Source organism: Hypanus sabinus, chromosome 3 (genome assembly GCF_030144855.1).
Source record: "Hypanus sabinus isolate sHypSab1 chromosome 3, sHypSab1.hap1, whole genome shotgun sequence".
Lineage (NCBI taxonomy): Eukaryota > Metazoa > Chordata > Chondrichthyes > Myliobatiformes > Dasyatidae > Hypanus > Hypanus sabinus.
Genome location: NC_082708.1, coordinates 33,733,911 through 33,753,176, shown reverse-complemented (window position 1 = coordinate 33,753,176; position 19,266 = coordinate 33,733,911). Strand labels below are relative to the sequence as shown.

General features: G+C 41.6%; 2 protein-coding genes across 2 annotated transcripts in view; one reads left to right on the top strand and one right to left on the bottom strand.

Moving 5' to 3' along the window:
• Nucleotides 1–19,266, top strand: part of LOC132391180 (uncharacterized) — a 1,045,680-nt gene that overhangs the window by 604,351 nt on the left and 422,063 nt on the right. The window lies entirely within an intron of this gene.
• The window catches only part of LOC132391177 (short transient receptor potential channel 4-like), a 93,204-nt gene that overhangs the window by 48,979 nt on the left and 24,959 nt on the right, over nucleotides 1–19,266 (bottom strand). The window contains exon 2 of the mRNA XM_059964044.1: nucleotides 14,525–14,578. The gene's annotated coding sequence lies outside the window, so the exon portion shown is untranslated. The remainder of the gene's footprint in view (nucleotides 1–14,524; nucleotides 14,579–19,266) is intronic.

Here is a 19,266-nt window from a genome sequence, read left to right as displayed (position 1 = left end):
TAGCCAATCAATTGATGGATTTGAATCGGTAACCATATTTGCGAATGTAGTACCCTGCTTTTGGGTATAAGTATGACCTTTGTAAACCGACAAATTGGGAGTTGGCTACCTTACACCCGAAGTGCGTGGGGCTGCGAACTCCTCTCTGAATAAAAACTGTTCCAGAGGTAATTTCATGTCTCTGGTGTTTTTCCTCAACTGAGCAGGTTGATAATTTCAGGTTGACACCAGAAAGTTGTGGCCATGAGACTTTGTTCAGAAAAGAATGGATGCCTGATGTTCCAGGGTTTTGATGCTTTAGAAATGATAGGGGAGGTGGTAAAAGGATGGAGGTAGTTGCACTATTAATCAGTTAGAGGGAACATAATGCAGCTGCAGTTAGAGGGACAAACACATCCACTGAATCTGTCTGGATAGAACTCAAAAATAAGTACAAACACCCTGAAGGGATTATACTACAGAACCCCCCCCCCCCCCCCCCATAGCCACTGAAACACTAAAGAATAGATATGCAGGCAGATTAGAGAAAAGTACAACAGAGTTGTTGTGATGGGTGTCTTCAATTTCGCTGATGAACAGGGACACCTCATATTTGGCAAAATTTGTTAGATGCATCTAGGAGAGTTTCTTAAATCAATATGTGGATAGCCTAACAAGAGGAGTCCATACTGAATTTCATTATTGGATAATGAGCCTGGCCAGGTGACAGTCCTCTCAGTGGAACAGCAAACAGTGACTACAACTTCTTTCATTTTAAGACAGCTATTGCTAAGTACCAACCTTATGGGAGAGTGTCAAGTTCCAGCAGAGTGAATTCCAAGAGCATTGGGCAGGAACGAGGGAGAGTTAATTGGGAAAATCTGTTTCTGCATAAGCCCTCATCTGACACGTGGGGTGTGTTTAAATATCATCTCCACAGGTACAGGATGCATATAATCTAGTAAGGAGGACAAAGATAGCAAGATAAGGGAACTTTGAATATTAAGGAAAATGGTGAATTTAGTCTTAAAAAAAATACACAAAGGTTCAGGAAGACTTGAGGAATATAAAGAAGCCAGAAAAAGATTCAAAAAAGGAAAGTAGAAAAGCCAGAAAAAGCATGAAAAGTCCTTTGGAAGTAGGATTATCCAAATAATCCAAAGGTATTCTATAAATACATCAAGAGCAAGGGCATAACTAGGGAGCAGGTAGAACCACTTATGGATAAAGGAGGAAACATACAGCCAACTAGAAAAAGACTCCTTTATTCCCATTCTCTGCTTCCTGCCAGTCAGTCAATCTTCTATCCATGTTAGTATATTTCATGTAATACCATGGATTATCTTGTTAAACAGCCTCATGCATGGTAGCTTGTCAAATGTCGTCTGAAAATTCAAGTGGCAACATCCACCAACTCTCCTTTGCCTATCCTGCCTGTTATTTCCTCAAATGCCAAAGATTTGTCATGCAAGATTTTCCTTAAGGAAACATGCTGACTTTGGCCCGTTTTATCATGTGTCTCCAAGTACACTGAAATCTCAAACCTTAATAATAAAGTCCAACATCTTCCCAACTGAAGTCAGCCTGTAATTTCCTTTTTCCTGTCACCCTCTCTTATTGATTGGAGTGACATTTCCAATTTTCCAGTCCTCTGGAAACTGTCCAGAATCTAGTGATTCTTCAAAGAATTGCCCTAGAGACTCCAGTCAATGCTGTTCTGCCGTCATCCCTGATAGTGTGCTCTTCCAATCAACTTTGGCCAGCACCCCTCTCATGCCTCTGTAATTCCCTTTACTCTACTGTAATACTGATACATCTAATTTCATCTTTTCCCTCTCAACTGCAGTGTGAATTCTATCATATCATGATCACTGCCTCCTAAGGATTCCTTTATCATATGCTGCTTAATCAAAACTGGTTCATTACATAACACACAATCCAGAAATGTCTCTTTCCTAGTGGCTCAACCACAAGCAATTCTAAGCTATCTTGTAGGCATTTTACAAACTCCCTCACTGATCTTTCAGCCACAACTCAGTGATGGCTACAACGTCATACCTACCAATTTCGAACTGCACCACAAGGTCATCTGTTATTCCATATACTATATGCATTCAAATATAACACTTACAGTCCTGTGCTCATTACCTTTCTCCTCCTAAATAAGTTTAAACCCTCTCCAACAGGTCTAGCAAACATGCCTGCAAGGAAACTGTCCCTCTCAAGTTCAGGTGTAACCTATCCTCTTTGTTTAGGTCACACCTTCCCTATAGGAGATCCCAGTGATTCAGAAATCTGAAATGCTGACCCCTGCACCAATTCCTCAGCCACGCATTCATCCGCTAAATCATCCTTTTCTTACCCTCACTGGTGCATGGCACAGGCAGCAATCCAGAGATTACTATCCTGGAGGTCTTCATTTTTAGCTTTCTACCTAAATCCCTGTATTCTTTCTTCAGTATCTCCTCCCTTTTCCCAGGTCTTTGGTATCAATTTGTACCAGGATTTCTGGCTCTTTACCTTACACCTTTAGATGCTGTGGACACGATCAGAGTAATCCCTGACCCTGGCACCTGGGGGGGAAATACCAAACAGGCTCTTCTCCCCCCACATCCGCAGAATCTTGTCTGCTATCTCCTATCACTACTGCACTCCTCTTCTCTCCCATTCTATTCTGAGCCATAGAGACAGACTCACTGCTAGAGACCCAGTTACAACAGCTTCTCCCAGTAGGCAGTCCCCACCCCCCCCCCCAAAATATTATGGAGGGAAATGGCCACAGTAGTACTGTGCATTGGCTGCCTATTCCCATTTCCTCTCTTGATAGTCATTCAGGTACTTGCTTCCTGCAACTTAGAGGTAACTACAGGTAGCCCCTGAGTTACGAATGTCTGACTTACGGACAACTCATACTTATGAACCGAGGAAGGAGAACACTGTCCGCCATTTTAAGATCGTGACGCCATCCACCATTTTAAGTTGTTGTCGTTGACGCTGTGTTGAGTGTTTAACTTTGTGTTTGGCTTAAATTTTTCTTAGTAAGATTCACCTTGACCCCGCCCCTGACCCCCCCCCCCCCCCCCGTTCCGGTCGGCTGGTGGTGCAGTGAGATCAGCGCCGGGCTCGAGTTCAATCCAGTGACAAGACCACTCCTGTGTCAGGTTGATGTCAATCCAGTGACCCCTGTACCATTCATGCCGGGTTGATGTCGAGCTTGCAACTTGACCTCATAAAATAAAACACTACCACCTCCAGTTTAAATTCCCACGCGGAACATTGTGGAGGATCAAATACCCAAACCCAGCACAGCCCCCACTTGTCCATTTAGCCTGTCTCAGTGCAGTGGTCCTCAAGACCCAGTGGACTTCGGGAGCCAGCGGAGCTCAGGACCTGCCACCCGCAGTGTTTCTGTTCCATTGACGGGAAGCGATCGCAACTGAAACTAAAGTGGAAATAATAAAGCGTTTGGAAAGAGGTGAAATGCCACTGGTCATTGGAAAAGCTTTAGGCTACAGTCGGTCAACGATCGGAACAATTTTAAAGGATAACAGATAAAGTGAGAATAATGGAGCAGGTGAAAGGCCTTGCCCCAGTGAAAGCTACAATTATTACTAAGCAACACAGTGGTTTAATTATTGGACTACATATGTTTCTTAAGTGTTTTCTATGCATAGTAAGATAAAATATATCCTATATACTAAGACAAGCGTTTGACTAACTGACGCTAAATCAGATGTACTTGTTCCAACTTACGTACAAATCCTACTTAAAGACAGACTCAGGAACGGAACTCATACGTAACCTGGGGACTGCCTGTACTTCCCTGTAGCTCTCATCTATTACCTCCTCATTCACCCATATGAGCTGAAGCTCCATTTCCTTAACATGGTCTCCAAGGAGCTGCAGCTTGATACACCATGCCGATTAGTTATTATGGAGACTAGAGATCTTACAGAGTTCCCACATCTCACACAAAGAATGTACCTCTAACTCTGGAGTCATTGTCAGCTAACAGACAAAGAAAGAGGGAAAAAAAAACTTACTAGAAACTTTCTTAGAACCTTGGTCTGCGCTTGCCCAAGCCTATTATGGCAAAGTCTCACGCTTCAACTCCAGTCTACTCCAATAATGGCTGTTCCTCTTACATCTTCCTTTTTATTGGCTTAAATAGAATGTGCTCTCACTGTGATTTGTTCCTGTGAAATGGCTCTTGCCTTGCAATTACGTCTCTCTCTCACTACTTCAAATTATGACTCACTCCTAAGATCAAGTGCACTACATGATCATCAACTTGTTCCCCAAACTGCATGCATTCAAATATAACACCTTCAGTCCTCTATTCAGCACTTTTTCAATTTTGCCCCCATGTTACACTTCAACTCATCCTACTGACTGCAATTTTGCCCCTATCATCTGCTCGTCCTTCCTCAGTTTGTCTACCCACTGCATCTACTTGAATACCAACTGCCCAACCTTAAGCTCTATCACTCTTGATCACACCTCCCTGCTAAATTAGTTTACACCATCCTCAACAGAGCTAGCAAATCTGCCTGCAAGGATATTGATCCCCGTCAGTGTCAATTGTAAACCGTCCTTTTTGTATCTGTCATACCCTCCCCAGAAGAGATTCTAATGATTCAGAAATCTGAAACCCTTCCCGCGTACCAAATCCTCAGCCACACATTCGTCTGCTAAATCATCCTATTCCGACCCTCACTGGCACATGACACAGATTACTACCCTGAAGGTCCTGCTTTCCAGATTTCTACCCAACTCCCTACATGCTCTCTTTAGAACCTCCTCCTTTTCCTACCTACGTCAATGTTAAAAATTATGAATACCTGGGAAACTATGGCCCAATTAGTGACAAAATAGCTTTGTGTGCAACGAGTCTTACTAATTTGATTGAGCTCTTCAAGGATGTGACAAAGGTGAATGGTGAAGATAGTGCTGTGGATATTGTCTACATGGATTTTAGTAAGGCATTTGACATAGGAGGCTCATCCAGAGGATTAAGTTGCATGGGATCTATAGTGAATTGGCCCCTTGAATTCAAATTTAACTTGCCTATAGATAACAGAAGGTAGTAGTCAATGGGACTTACTCTGGCTGGAATTTTGTGACTAGTAGTGTTTCATATGGATCTGTACTGGGACCTCTGCTCTTTGTGATATATACAAATGATCTGAATGAAAATGTGGATGCCGGGTTAATAAGTTTGCAGACAATATGAAGACTGGTGTTATGAATGTGAAGCTACTCTGAGGGGCCGAAGAGTACAACGTCGCCCTCTCCTTTTTGAGAATCCCAAGATCACTATTAATTCGGGTCTGGGACCCAGAAAATGAGAGAGAGACACGCAGAATACACAAGGTTTGGAATGTGTCTTGGCCTCAGTGGAACGGATCCACTGATAACGGCCATTGTCTCTTGGAGACGGAATTGTGTATTGAGTACTGTACTATTCATTGAAAACCCTCAGGGGACAACCAGAGTGGTCTGGTTGAGGGATTGCATCATCCCAACCTGATTGACATCTGAGACCCCGTGAGTAAGGATAAACGAGGGGTCTGGGGAACAACCCCTTTTGACGCACCAGGAGAAATGCTAGAAATCTCGTGACTGCGTTTAATAGCGAAAGCCGGTGGGGGGGCTCGTGTGCGTCCTCCCTTTGCCTGGGGTGGCAAGCTCACCACGGAAGAATGGTTTAGCTAAAGGAGAGACCGCAAGTGAACGGCCACGACAACGGGACTCCTGACGGATCAAAATCATAAAGGAAAGCTGGCAAGTTTTTCTCCAAATCTCTCTCTCTCTCCCCAACAATTGCAACACAGCGGTCCCCAACGGCTGCAGCCTGCTTGAACTAAGTGAACTTTATATTTCCATCGGGCAATACATTATCCCCTAGACAACGATAGAGCTTATTTCTTCTTATTATTATATTATACCCGCACTTTTAGATTTAGTATTGACGACGTATATTATCTGTAAGTTTGCATTGATATTATTTTTGTGTACTTTTACTAATAAATACTGTTAAAAATAGTATCATCAGACTTCAATGGACGTCTCCATTTTTGCTGATAAGTGACCCAGTTACGGGGTTCGTAACACTGGCAAAGGACACCGGGATATACATCAGTTGCAAATATGGGTGGAGAAAAAGGCAGACCAGTTTTAACCTGGCCAAATGTGAAGTGTTGCACTTTGGATGTAAAAAGACAGTTACACTATTAATGGCAAAATCGTAACAATTTTGATGTACAGAAAGATCTTAGTGTCCAAGTCCACAGCTCCCTGAATGTGGCTACACAGGTAACAATGATATTTGGCATCATTGTTGGAGGGTTATGTTGCAGTATAATACTCAGGTTATACCGCGTCTGGAGTATTGCACTCATTTCTAATCAAACCGTGACAGGGTGGTGAGACTTTAGAGAGGGTGCAGAAAACGCGTACCAGAATGCTACCTGGATTAGAGAGAATGTGCCTTGAGAGGTAGGACAAATGTGTTATTTTCTCTGGAGCAGCAGAAACTGAGGGGAGATCTGATAGAGGTTTATAAAGCTATGAGAGGCATAGATACAGAAGACAGCTGATATTTTTTCTTAGGGTTGAAACATAAAACTCAAAGGCAAACATTTAAACTGAGGTGCAGTGAGTGGGTGGTGGGGGGGGGGGGGGGGGGGGGAGAGAGGAGAAGGTAATTTCAAAGGAGGTGTACCGGGCAAGACACACACACACAGTGGTGGGTACTTAGTTTACATTGCCTGGAGTGGCCGTGCAGGTTAAAATTATAGAGGCATTCAAGATACTATTAGATGGACATTGTGTAGGTGAGGGGGTTAGTTTAATTGGGAATTCAATAACTAATTTAATTACTTTGGCACAAATTGTGGGCTAAACGGCCTGTAAAAACAATTAGAGGCAGGTCCATAGTAGTGCAAGAGGTGGTTCTTTATGCTCAGTTGACGAAATGTGATTAGGGTTGTAGGAAAGCAGTTGTTCCTGGGCCTCCATACCTTCTATTGCAAGTAAAAATAGACCAGTTGGAAATGTGGCAGTGTTCAATCCAGACTAATTTTAGATTTGCACTTAGCTCAGATGTAAAAGGATAACTATACTGTGAATGGAAGGACCCTGAGGGGAACTGATGTACAGAGAAATCTTGGGATGCAAGTCCACAGCTGCCAGAAAGTGGCAATGTAGATATGTCTCTAAGAGTAAAATGTTCTATTAGTTTCACCTCACAGGAACATATGTTGGTTTTCCTGTAGAGATATGCTTGTCTGGTATTAAATTGCTACTTAAGAGCTTTAGAAGAGAATAGCTCTTAACTTTGTTTCTCTAATTCCAGTAGGAAGGATTTGAACTATGCAAATGTGTTATTTTCTTTTTTTTTGATTCCATTAAAAGTTTTAATGAAAAATGAATAATCCCACATTAATATTATAATTAGTACCAATAGCTCAAACAAATTTATTGACATGGCTATTATGTTATTTTCTTGAGGCCTTGGGCAGCTGCTGACTGATTAAAATACAAAGGTCAAACAGTGTTACTGTGGACAGGTTCAACTAAAAACAAATAATTCCAATGTACAATGCAGTTCATCTTCCAGAAGTGGGAGGTAGAAGGAATTCAGAAGGTATTCAGCATTTGTCAGTGATCTTCACTGAACATAATATCAAGCCATTATCATTTAGAAAATCAAAGCATGACCTTCCAGAGTTTGGAAAGTGTCTACTGTTAAAGAACAAATATCTTTCACAGTGTCTTACTGCTTACTCTTCCCCTTTACATTATTTAGTAAGCTCCAGTTTGCGTTGGGTTTCCTCTGGCAGTGGAGAAGGCAAATGATGGACAAGTCAGTATAGGAATGGGAGGAAGTGTTGAAATGGTCTGCAACTGGGAACTTAGAATAACTATCATGGATTGAGTGTAGGTGTTTTGCAAAATGATTGTGGAGTCTGCAATTAGCTTTGCCGATATGGAGGAGGTCACTCTGGAGTAACAAATGATGTGGCTCTGGAGATGGGCGGATCAAAGTTTGGTCTCTGGGCAGATATGTGTGTAGTGGGAGATGGCAGATCTAAGGCTGTGTGCCCTGAGACCTGAGATCTCTGGGCACAGAGCTTGGAAAAAGCGACACAACAGACTTTTAACATTGTAAAGCAGCCAGCTGTTTGTGATGTCTCTCCTCTCACTGTGGAACGGAGGCAAACTTTTCCCTTATTGGGGTGGGGAAGAGGGGGGAGAGGAGGGAAACACACACACACACACAGTGGTAATGTCGAACACCAGGTGAACAAGTAGTCTCTGGAGTACTGCAAGTCTATCTTTGCTGTTGTTTTGCTCATGTTCAGTCGCGGATGCCGATGCTTTACTCTGCAGTGGGGCGAGGGGATTATTGCTTGCTGCTGCTTACGCACAGGGGGGCAACTGGAGGAGACTTTGGGGTTCTAATGTTTAACTGTCGTTCATTCTTTGGGGGCACTCCTGTATCCATGGATGGTTGCAAAGAAAAAGCATTTCAGGATGTATATTGTATACATTTCTCTGACATTTAAATGTACCTTTGAAACCTTGAATGCAAATGCTGGGCATGGACTGGTATATAAACATGACATCTAGTTTTTACTAGATACAGGTTTTCTTCAGGTAATGTTAAAGACAGAAAAGTGCAAAATGGAAATCTGAAATTTTGAAGACCACTTCATATTTGGAGAATTCTTTACTCCCCAAATTTTAATCAGTAAGGGATTTAACTGAGTCCACTAAGCAACACATTAAATTTACTTGTATTCTAACTTCTGAAATAAGGTATTTCATAGGATAATCTACAAAACCCAGGGACTGTTTGTCAATAAAAAAAGATTATGCATTAGATTTTTATAAACAAGGATAATTTCAGAAAAAGTATTACAAATACTTTTATAAATATCTGTGACCAGTGGTGTGCCTCAGTGTTCTGTTCTGGGACCTTTACTCTTCATGACTTTTATAAATTACCTGGATGAGGAAATGGAGGGATGGGTTAGTAAGTTTGCTGATGACACAAAGGTTGAAGATGTTGCGGATAGCGTGGAGGGCTGTCAGACGTTACAGCAGGACATTGATAGGATGCAAAACTGGGCTGGGAAGTGGCAGATGGAGGTCAACCCAGATAATTGTGAAGTAGTTCATTTTGGTAGGTCAAATATGGTGGCAGGATATAGTATTAACGGTAAGACTCTTGCAGTGTGGAGGATCAGAGGGATCGTGGGGTCTAAGTCCATAGGATGTTCAAAGCAGCTGCATAGGTCGACTCTGTGCTTAAGAAGGCATACGGTGTATCGGCCTTTATTAATCATGGAACTGAATTTAGGAGCTGAGAGGTAATGTTGCAGCTATATAGGATCCTGGTCAAACCCCAGTTGGAGTACTGTACTCAGTTCTGGTCGCCCCACTATAGAAAGGATGTGGAAACCATAGAAAGGGTGCAGAGATTTACAAGGATGTTGCCTGAATTGGAGATTGTGCCTTATGAAAATAGGTTGAGTGAACTCTGTCTTTTCTCCTTGGAGTGATGGAAGATGAGAGGTGACCTGATAGCAATGTATAAGATGATGAGGGGCATTGATCATTTGGATAGTCAGAGGCTTTTTCCCCAGGGCTGAAATAGTTGCCACAAGAGGACACAGGCTTAAGGTGCTGGGGAGTAGGTACAGAGGAGATGTCAAGGTTAAGTTTTTTACTCAGAGTGGTGAGTGCGTGGAATGGGCTGCTGACAAAGGTGGTAGAGGCGGATACTGTAGGGTCTTTTAAGAGACTTTTGGATAGGTACATGGAGCTTAGAAAAATAGAAGGCTATGGGTAAGCCTATAAGTTTCTAAGGTAGGGACATGTTCGGCACAACTTTGTGGGCCGAAGGGCCTGTGTTGTGCTGTAGATTTTCCATGTTTCTATGTTTTTAAATAGTAACATGTAGACATGCAAGATTAAAAGATTATATAGATGTACTGCTGTGTCCTAGCAAAAAAAATTAACATATCAAATATAGTTTCAAATCTAAGCCTCTCAAAGCTGCAGTAAAATAAAACAATGAATGTTTTAGGCTGCCATGTTCCAGAGGTTAATACCCACAACATTTTCCCCTATCCAGCAGGAGTCTACAGGTAAAAGAGAGGATTATTACTTACTCAGGTATTTTAACTATGCACTCTGGAGTTAACCACACTATGAAAGGAAGCATGAGTGTCATTACTTAATGCAAACATGGGCCATGATAAATCAAAGATTATCCTTTACATTTTAATATAATGCTAATAGACATATTACAGCTTTTCTGAAAGGCAAAAGGGAAACTATTCTGAAGTGCAAAGAAGTCTGCTAAAGCAGTTGCAAAACTGTATAAATCCAGAAGAACCAGAAGTGTTATGGATCCCACAATGAAAACCACAATCAACCAAGTTATGTAACACTGTCCTAAAACTCTACTGCATATCACTTACCTCCTTGCCTTCCTAGTGTGCACTATGGAAACTGCTGGCCACCCAATCTAAACCAAATGAGAAAAGATGCGAACAAAGGCACAAATATTCACATTACAATATCTTGCAAATGACACATGAAAAACCATGGAAAGGTTCCGAGACTTTGAAGCAGAGAATGGTACTGACTTTGACAACCGTTCAAATACCATGGGCAGAAGGTCCAGGGTACCCACATATATCTGTTTTGCACTTCACCCCAAACCTATCACTTTGCTTTCTTAGACCTACTTCAGCACATCACACTAACTTACCTTGCACATATTCCCAATCTTTTCTGTACGTGCACCTACCTACATTTTCAACCCCCAGACAGTTAGCTTCATCTTCATACAAGGTCATCAGAAAAGGCTCTGTCTATGTGCATACCAGTGGTAGTCCTTGTGTGTAATGCTTACTTCTGAATGATCAAGGGATTGCCTTCAGTCACTGATACCCTGCACTTCATCCAAACTGAAACTGGTGGCCATCATTATGACCTGCAACATTACAGATAAAATTCATGTATTTCTACATTCTAGAAATCAAGAATTATTACCCATCATTTACTTTAGTGGTAACCAATTACAAGATCTTGCAAATGACCCATGGAAAGATTCCAAAACTTTGAAGTAGAGAATGGTACTGACTTTGACAACCATTCAAATACCATGGGCAGACGAAGGACCATGGTACCCATAATTTTTGACTCTATGCCACAACACTTTAAGCTTCCTGAGATGCTGCTGTCAAGACACAAAGTAGTTACATAATCTTTTTCGTATCTGTGCAATGTGCTGGATATGGCCTTAAGTAAGCCACATAACACTGCTGATTCTTTTGTAAATCTGCAATGAACAAACTGAAAATGTGACAATAACATGAATTTATGATGTTTCTTTAGTCCTTACCGAGTATATACAACAAGTTAATATATCAGAGGAAGAGATGAATAATATGGTAACTACATTTAAAATAAGAGAATATGTTAAGTAAACTAATTCACACTAAATCCAGGGAAGTGATTTCACAGGCATTGAGTAATTATATGCAGAATTAAAAGAGCTAAATCCTAAATTGGCAGCTTGACAAGTCGTGCTGTGAAAATAATGTATGAACAAAGAAGAGTTTATTGCATGAGAACTACACTGGGTACCCCTTATCAGAATATGTACGTGATAACACTGTATATCAGTAGCTCCCAACAGTATTCTGGGCTCACTTGGCCGCAGATTTTCTCAAGTTCGGTGAGCAGAGACTGTGTTGCCAACTGACAATCAAGCTTGCTAATAAACAGCATGTACTTTTAAGTAAGCTGTCAGAGATGAACAGGCCCACAAGGTAAGCTTTAACCGTGGTTCCTCTCTGCTCTCTGACGACTGCTTGTTCCCTCATTTTGGCAGGGAAAATCCACAGACGGGACCCAAAGGGTATAGTCAAGACAGACGGTTCGAGTCCCTCGGAACAGTAAAGATGGGCGGTTTGAGTCCCTTCGAATGTGATGGGTGCATGCTTAGACAAAGGGGGAGGGAAGTAGTCTATTACAAAAAATAATAGACAAATATCCAGACGATGAAAAGAAACAGACAAATGTCGTTCCAATTATCTAAGCATTTGGGAAAAGACAACCAGCCTGCAGGAGGTACATTTGATTTAACAGGGAACAGGGAATATGGAAAGGGAAGGCAGGGAAAGAGTATGGTTGCCTAATTGGCCTATGGCGACAAGAGGCAGAAATAAAAGGCAGACACAAATTAAATTGTTGGACCAATAACGCTCAGCGAAGAGGGATTGACACACTCACTAAAAGAGGCAATCCGAGGAGTTGGCAAGAGCTGAGAGCGATTTGTAAAGAATGGGATAAGGAACGGAAACAGACAAAGGAGACTGAGAAAGAAATTGTATCAGAGAAAACATAATGGCCATGGAAGAAAAGGGAAACGGAAAATAACAGACATACTGACCGATTCCCCAAACGACATTGATGATTACTGGGAATGGGTAAGGCAACCTAATAATCCCGCCATACTACCCACAATTGCGTCAGCGCCTGTTTTACCACGGTCAAGTTCCCCACCCCCATATGGTTCTCTTCCTGGTGCCTCAGTCGCCAACTCAACAGACATTGCATCGCCACCGACTGATGTAGTTCCTCCAGAACAGTTGGGAAGCCCAATATCTGTTTCTGTCCACACGTGCAATCAGAGTGGACCCCTGAACAAGGGCCAGTGGTTTTACCGGGACCAATACAGACTCAGTATCAATTACCCTTACTCCTACTGATCAGCCACAATTCATCACTTGGCATGGACATGGCAATTATGACCAGTTAATCATGACTGGGCAAACCAAACCGCATATGATTGAAAATAGATTGGGCGCCTTGTCCCACATTCTGGTTCCCTCCGCAGATGTAACTAATGTCTTAAGAGTGTAAACCCAGGAAAGGTGAGACCCCTGATGATTCCCTAGAATGCTTCAATGCTGTTTATTCTGCATGAGCGGGAGATCCATTGTACACAGCAGGGAACCAGTCCCCAAAGTACGGATTTCACCTCCTCCAAGCCCCACCCAGCAAGTTGGCCGACAAGATTAAAGTCAACAAAATTAACTGGTCAGAATCCACTCAAGCTTCAGAAAGCCATTTTAAATTAGTTAGTAGTTCGCAAAGAAAGTATTTCTAGGAAAGCTGTAAATAAGATAAAGACATTCATTACTTATCATTGTAACTGTATTAGCATTCTGTGGCCTTGTCAGAAAGAAGTGTCTAGTTCAGTTTTTCAAAGCAAAGCACAGAGGCCATCCAAAAGGGAAAAAAAGTTCATTTTAATTTTAATAGTAACTTTTTCCAGTGGGTGGCTAGCGCAATCTTCTATATTTTAACATTTGTTTTCTTTCTTTGTGAAGTTTTGAATTCGTCCAATTCTGAACAAAATAAGGACACATACTTTTTCTAAAAAAAAACTAGTGTGTTAATTTGTAAGAACGATTTGTTTTTAAAATGTTTTGTTATCAAGTGTGGCGCCAATGAGGTACAATCTTAATAGACCAGAAGGTACCAGATTCAGCCCTTGATCTGTGCTAATTAACCCCCTTGTTAGTACACTACACTGACTCGGATATCTAAATTCCTGGGCCTTGTCAATTCCCGCCGCACTAGATATTAGGTCTTTCTCCCACAGAATCCCTTTCTCCATTTTTTCCCCTGTTCTACTGTGAACCCAGCCACCTTTTTAGAATGCCCACTTGAATGTCTTGATTCACCACCCATGATTGTGCAACAATAAATCACCAATTGACAGAAGTCCGACCTGACATGACTGACGTTTCCCTCGCTAACCCGGACTTAGTCTTCTATGTTGATGGAAGCTCCTTTATAGACAACCAAGGCCAGTGCTGTGCAGGCTATGCTGTTGTTTCTGATATAGAAACCATGGAGTCTGTTTCCTTTCCTTCTCCTCACTCGGCGCAGCAAGCTGAACTCTTTGTACTCACTACAGCATACATCCTAGCCATTGAGAAATCAGCCAATATTCTTACAGACTCTGGATTTTCCTTTGGAGTCGCTTATGACTTCGGACAACTTACAAAAGCTAGGGGTTATGTCACCTCCTCTGGTTTGCCCATTACTAATAAAATTTACGATGACAACCTTTTGTCCGTCATCTGTCTTCCTTCAAAATTGGCCATTATTAAATGCTCTACACACACTAAAAGTACTACTGAGACTGACCGTGGAAACAACAAGAGTTGATTCAGCTGCAAAACAAGCTGCCCTTACTGGAGCACTGATTGCTCTCCAAGTGACAAATCGCCGGGGAAAAACTGAATCCCCCATTTCCGAATCAAAGGCCTGTAAGCCTGGAATTGAGGATGTATGTGTTTTACAGAATGACACCTCTGAAAAAGGGAAAGCCACTTGAGAATTGGCTGGATGTTTTTACTCACCGACTGAGGACCTCTGGCTTCCCCTGCCTATCATACCTGAAACTACATTGGGCTATATTGTAGATTTTGAATGTATCGATACTCACCTTGGCAAGGAGGGAATGGCAAGGCAATGTTTGGAAACATGGTGGAGCCCAGACCTGGAGAAAGTAGCAGAGAATGTTACTGGACAATGTCTGATATGGCAAGAACATAATCCAGGAAAAAGCATCTCATGTCCAAAGGGATATATCCCTTTGCCAAGACACCCTTTCTGCCAACTACAAATCGAGTTTATCAAATTACAGCATGTGCACTATTTTAAGTATTGTCTTATAATTCTTGATAATTTTAATAGATGGATTGAAGCATATCCCACCACAGATAACAAAGGCAGATCGACAGCATGACTACATATAATTCGTGTTGTGTATGTGGCCTGGTTACACAACAATGCTATTAATAAAAAAGCTGGAGACGGGAGTTAAGTTTCATGGTGCTTTACTAGCAGAATCCGAACTTGAACACACCTACTATTCAGTACGCGCCTAACAGCGCATTCAATTACGTGTTCCTAAAACATAAAATAGTCCCTTATTATACTGTAGGCAATATGGTACACTCTTTCCCTTTTAATTTAATAGTGTATTGACTGTTTTTTTTTTACTGGGGCACTATGCTAAACAAATATCTTTACCCTTAACATACAGATACCTACCATTTGTTTACTTTGTAACTTAATATCTTTTTAAAAAACTTTTGGTTTAAGAACTATTTATAACTCAAGCCTCAGGGGGAGAGGTCTTCTCTTCCTCTTCGGGTAACGTCTGTCAATAACTTGTTTGTTTTAATACAAATTTTCATATAAAAGTCATGAAAAGTTGACCTCTGAGCATAGGGAGTTAAAAAGATGTGCGCCTCTTAACTCACTAAGAGTTCTAGGCAGCAGATAGGCTCCGCATAAGAAGGATTCCTCTGTGCAGCTGTCCTAAATATGTACGTATCTGTCTGCTATCACCTGTCTTCCTTACCTATATCTCATTTGTTCCAACTGAGCTAATTACACAGCAAAACTTCGTATTCTCCTTAGATTCCAAATAGATAGCCTGACCTTTATGATACCATCTCTGATCATAATATAACTTCCCATCTTCTATTTGTGCTGGTGATTCAGCAGGAGTTCTGGGAAGATGCTGAGAAGAAGACAGAGATGCTGGTCTTTTTGGAGATATAAGCTTATTGAGTTTGCAGACCTTCCATTATCTGTTCATCTGTTAACAAGTAATTTAACTGTGCAGATGCAGGTTTTTGTCTTTTGTCTGTAATTGGAACAGGGTCATTAGGTCTCCTCCTTAGTTTCCTAGTCATTATTGCCTTTACCTCCATAGAAACTCCTGTGAGTTCCATTGTTAGCCTCTCATTCTCAATTACCTTTCTTCAAACTCACTTATCTTCAAATTCCTTCATTGCTGCTTAATACTCTTTAATTCCTTTCCACTTATTCTGTCTCCAGTTGCAGAAAAACCTCTGCATTTCGTATTCTTTCCTAGTATTGTCAATTTAGTTTCTTCATCCTTTTCTGATACCCCTGCAAAGTGCGCTGCTGTAGTTGTCTTTTGAGAGATGTCAATTTCTTCTGCTCTTTTCCTTCAAGATGGTCTTCATCATCCTGCTTATTGGCAATGTCGGTCCCCCTTGCATCCTCTTTATCTTCATCTGAGTTGTGGCCAAGGATACTGCGTTCACTCTCATCGTTGACGCTGTCTAGCTCCTCCTCGACATTGTAATAGTCGATAATGGATGAGAGGAGAGCTGTGGGCATCTTCCCCGCTGAGCTGCCCTCCTTTGTTGACACATCTAGTGTCTTGATGGTGTGCCAATCCAACAGGATTTTCCTGAGCCATTCACGTCCCAGCAATGGTGGTCCTCCATTTTTCAGTACATAGAGGTTCAGCTGCTGTTTTGTCTCCATAGGTCACTGTCACTTTAACTTTTCCTTTGGGACGCACTCTCAGTCCTGTGTAAGTCTTTAGCAATAGTTTAGTTCATTTCAGAGGCATGTGAGAAAACAGTCATTTGTAGTCGTATACAGAGATCACTGTTAAAGCTGAGCCTCCGTCCAACTCTATTTTCAGTTTCACACCTGCCACTCGTGGAGTGATCCATATTACTCTTCAATCATCTGTCTCTTTCACATTGTGAAGTTGCAGACAAGACAATTCACTTTTGTCTGAGTCATTTTCATCAGAACAGCTTTCTTCCATTTTATGTACATTGTTGTGTTTTCCTTTCTGGAGTTTCTTGTTTCTCTGTATTTTGTCCCTTTCCTGCTGTTTACTAGCTTTGCATACTCTGCCAGTGTGACCCTGTTTGCCACAGTTTCTGCATTCTTTTATCTTTAAACCAACAGTCATCAGGGTCATGTGAGATGTTCCCACAACGGTAACATTTCTTTCCTTCATTTCTGTTCAGTGACATTTTATTGGTAGCATATTCCAGAGATTTTTGTCGTATCGCTGAAGCATTCCGTGGTACTGTTTCCATTGATATTGCAATGTTCAGCGCCTTCTCTAAAGTAAGGTCCTTCTCACCAAGGAGCTTATTGTGTGTGGTTTCACAGTGCATGCCACAAGCTAACCTGTCCCTCAATGCATCCGATAGACCAGCTCCAAATTGACAATGTTCTGATAATTTGCGCAATTAAGCACAATATTCAGAAATGCTTACATTTTTGCTCTGATTCCGTTTGTGAAATTTAATTCCTTCAGCAATGACCAGTGTTTCAGGTTTAAATGCTGTTGGAGAGTGTCTACTATTTGCTTAAATGTTCTGTCAGCTAGCTTTCCAGGGGTTAACAAGTTCCGTAGCAGCCCGTGTGTTTTTGCTTCCATAATACTGAGCAAGGCTATGTCCACACTAGACTGGATAAATCCATAACTGAAGCTTTTTCTCTTCGTTCTGACCCTCCGTCCACACTGAAATGGGGTTTTCCTCCCCCGAAAATAGTGCTTTTCTAAAACGCTCTCCAGGAGTGTGTAAATCTGAAAATGCCGGTTGGGCGGTGTAGTGTGTACAGGGTAACTGGAACTTCTTAAAACGCTGTCATGGTGTGTCGGAATAGATGCAGCAGATACCAACCCATTTGACCTTTCCCTGCTCCAGCAAAGCTCAACGAACAGCATCGCATTTTCTATGAGTATTCTGCAGCTATCACTGAATTGAACAATTTTAGATAACTAGACTTCACAATTTTCATATAAAAACAATGTTGTCATCTTGAAATGTTAACTCAGTTTTCCTGCTCATAAATGCTGCCCAACTTGATATGGGTTTTCACTACTCCCCTTTCTTTGTATTCCTTGAAGACATTGTTGAAAACTTTCTTTCGCTGTTATTCTAGGTAGTCTAGTTTTTGACCAATGGAAATAGCACAACACCGCCGCGGAGACAGAAATAGTATACCGTTTCCTCTTCACTTGTTTTCTATAGACGTGTCCTGCCATTGCCCAGCAGGAGGAGATTCACCCAAATACCCGTTTTAATGTGGATGGAGGTATTTTCAAAAACTCCTGGTGTGGACGCCTATCATTTTTACATGAAACCAGCATTTTTAAAATTATCCGGTCTAGTGTGGACATAGCCCAAGATACTGGCTTTCTTTTCATCATTAACACCATTAGCCTCACAATATAACTTCACTCTCTCAATGTAAATTGCCCAGTCTTCAATGCCACTATCAAATGCTGTAATGGTTCCAATCATTGCCATCTTTGTTATGTCAATGTAGCCCCATTTTCCCCTTGCTTTCTTTTTGACTCACGTGTCATTTTGCTAGCGCCATGAGCGCACTCCTTCTAGATGTGTGTATTGCTCCTTTTCATCTCACTTCTGGGGCAGGCAGACCCTCAGCCCCCAGGGGTCAGTGCCGGCTGTGGTCTCGCCTGGATGTGCTGCGGTTCTGACTGTATCTCTTGGTCTTCCGATGTTCCCGACCCCGGCTGTGTTCCCACTTCCTTTCAGACTCGCGGCCTCACTCTACCTCCTTCTCCTTGGCTCGTTCCTTGCGCTCTTCCTCCAAGTGTCGTTATCAACTAAAACACGGCATTCTGATAAAATGTAGGTTCATTAACCTCATCGCCAATTTGTTGTGTACATGGCCTGGTTACACAACAATGCTATTAATAAAAACGCTGGAGACGGGAGTTAAGTTTCATGGTGCTTTACTAGCAGAATCTGAACTTTAACACACACGTACAGATCAATACACGCCTAATAACACATTCAATGACGTGTTACTAAAACATAAAATAGTCCCTTATTATACTGTAGGCTATACAGTATAATTTGCTTGTGGCAGAGAACTTAGTCACCTAACCTAATATATACTGTATATTTAAGGTGATAGATGAATTTTGTACATATCAAAGAGATTGGATCTCATATTCTAATCATGCAATCTCCTAATTCCTTCTACATAATTAGAACAAATTATCTCTACTTCACTCAAATCTTTGTGCAATAAACATCAGTTGCCTTCAAAATTGCTTTGCTGAACTTTCAATGATTCCTTATAGGAGTGGCACAACAGCATCACGTTTAGCATTTTGCTATTACAGCACTAGCGACCAGGATTCAAATCTGCCACTGTCTGTAAGGAGAATGTCTCCCAAATAATCACATCTGCACTGAGAAGATCTTAAAGAACTGGGCTGCAGCTCGATAGTCTTCAGCTCAAAAGGGAAACTGAGGAGATCATAGATAGGAGCTACAGGGAGAGACTCACTCCCAGGTTGTAGAAAACAGGTGAATGGGTGATTGTCAAGAGAGGAAAGGGAAACAGGCAGCTAGT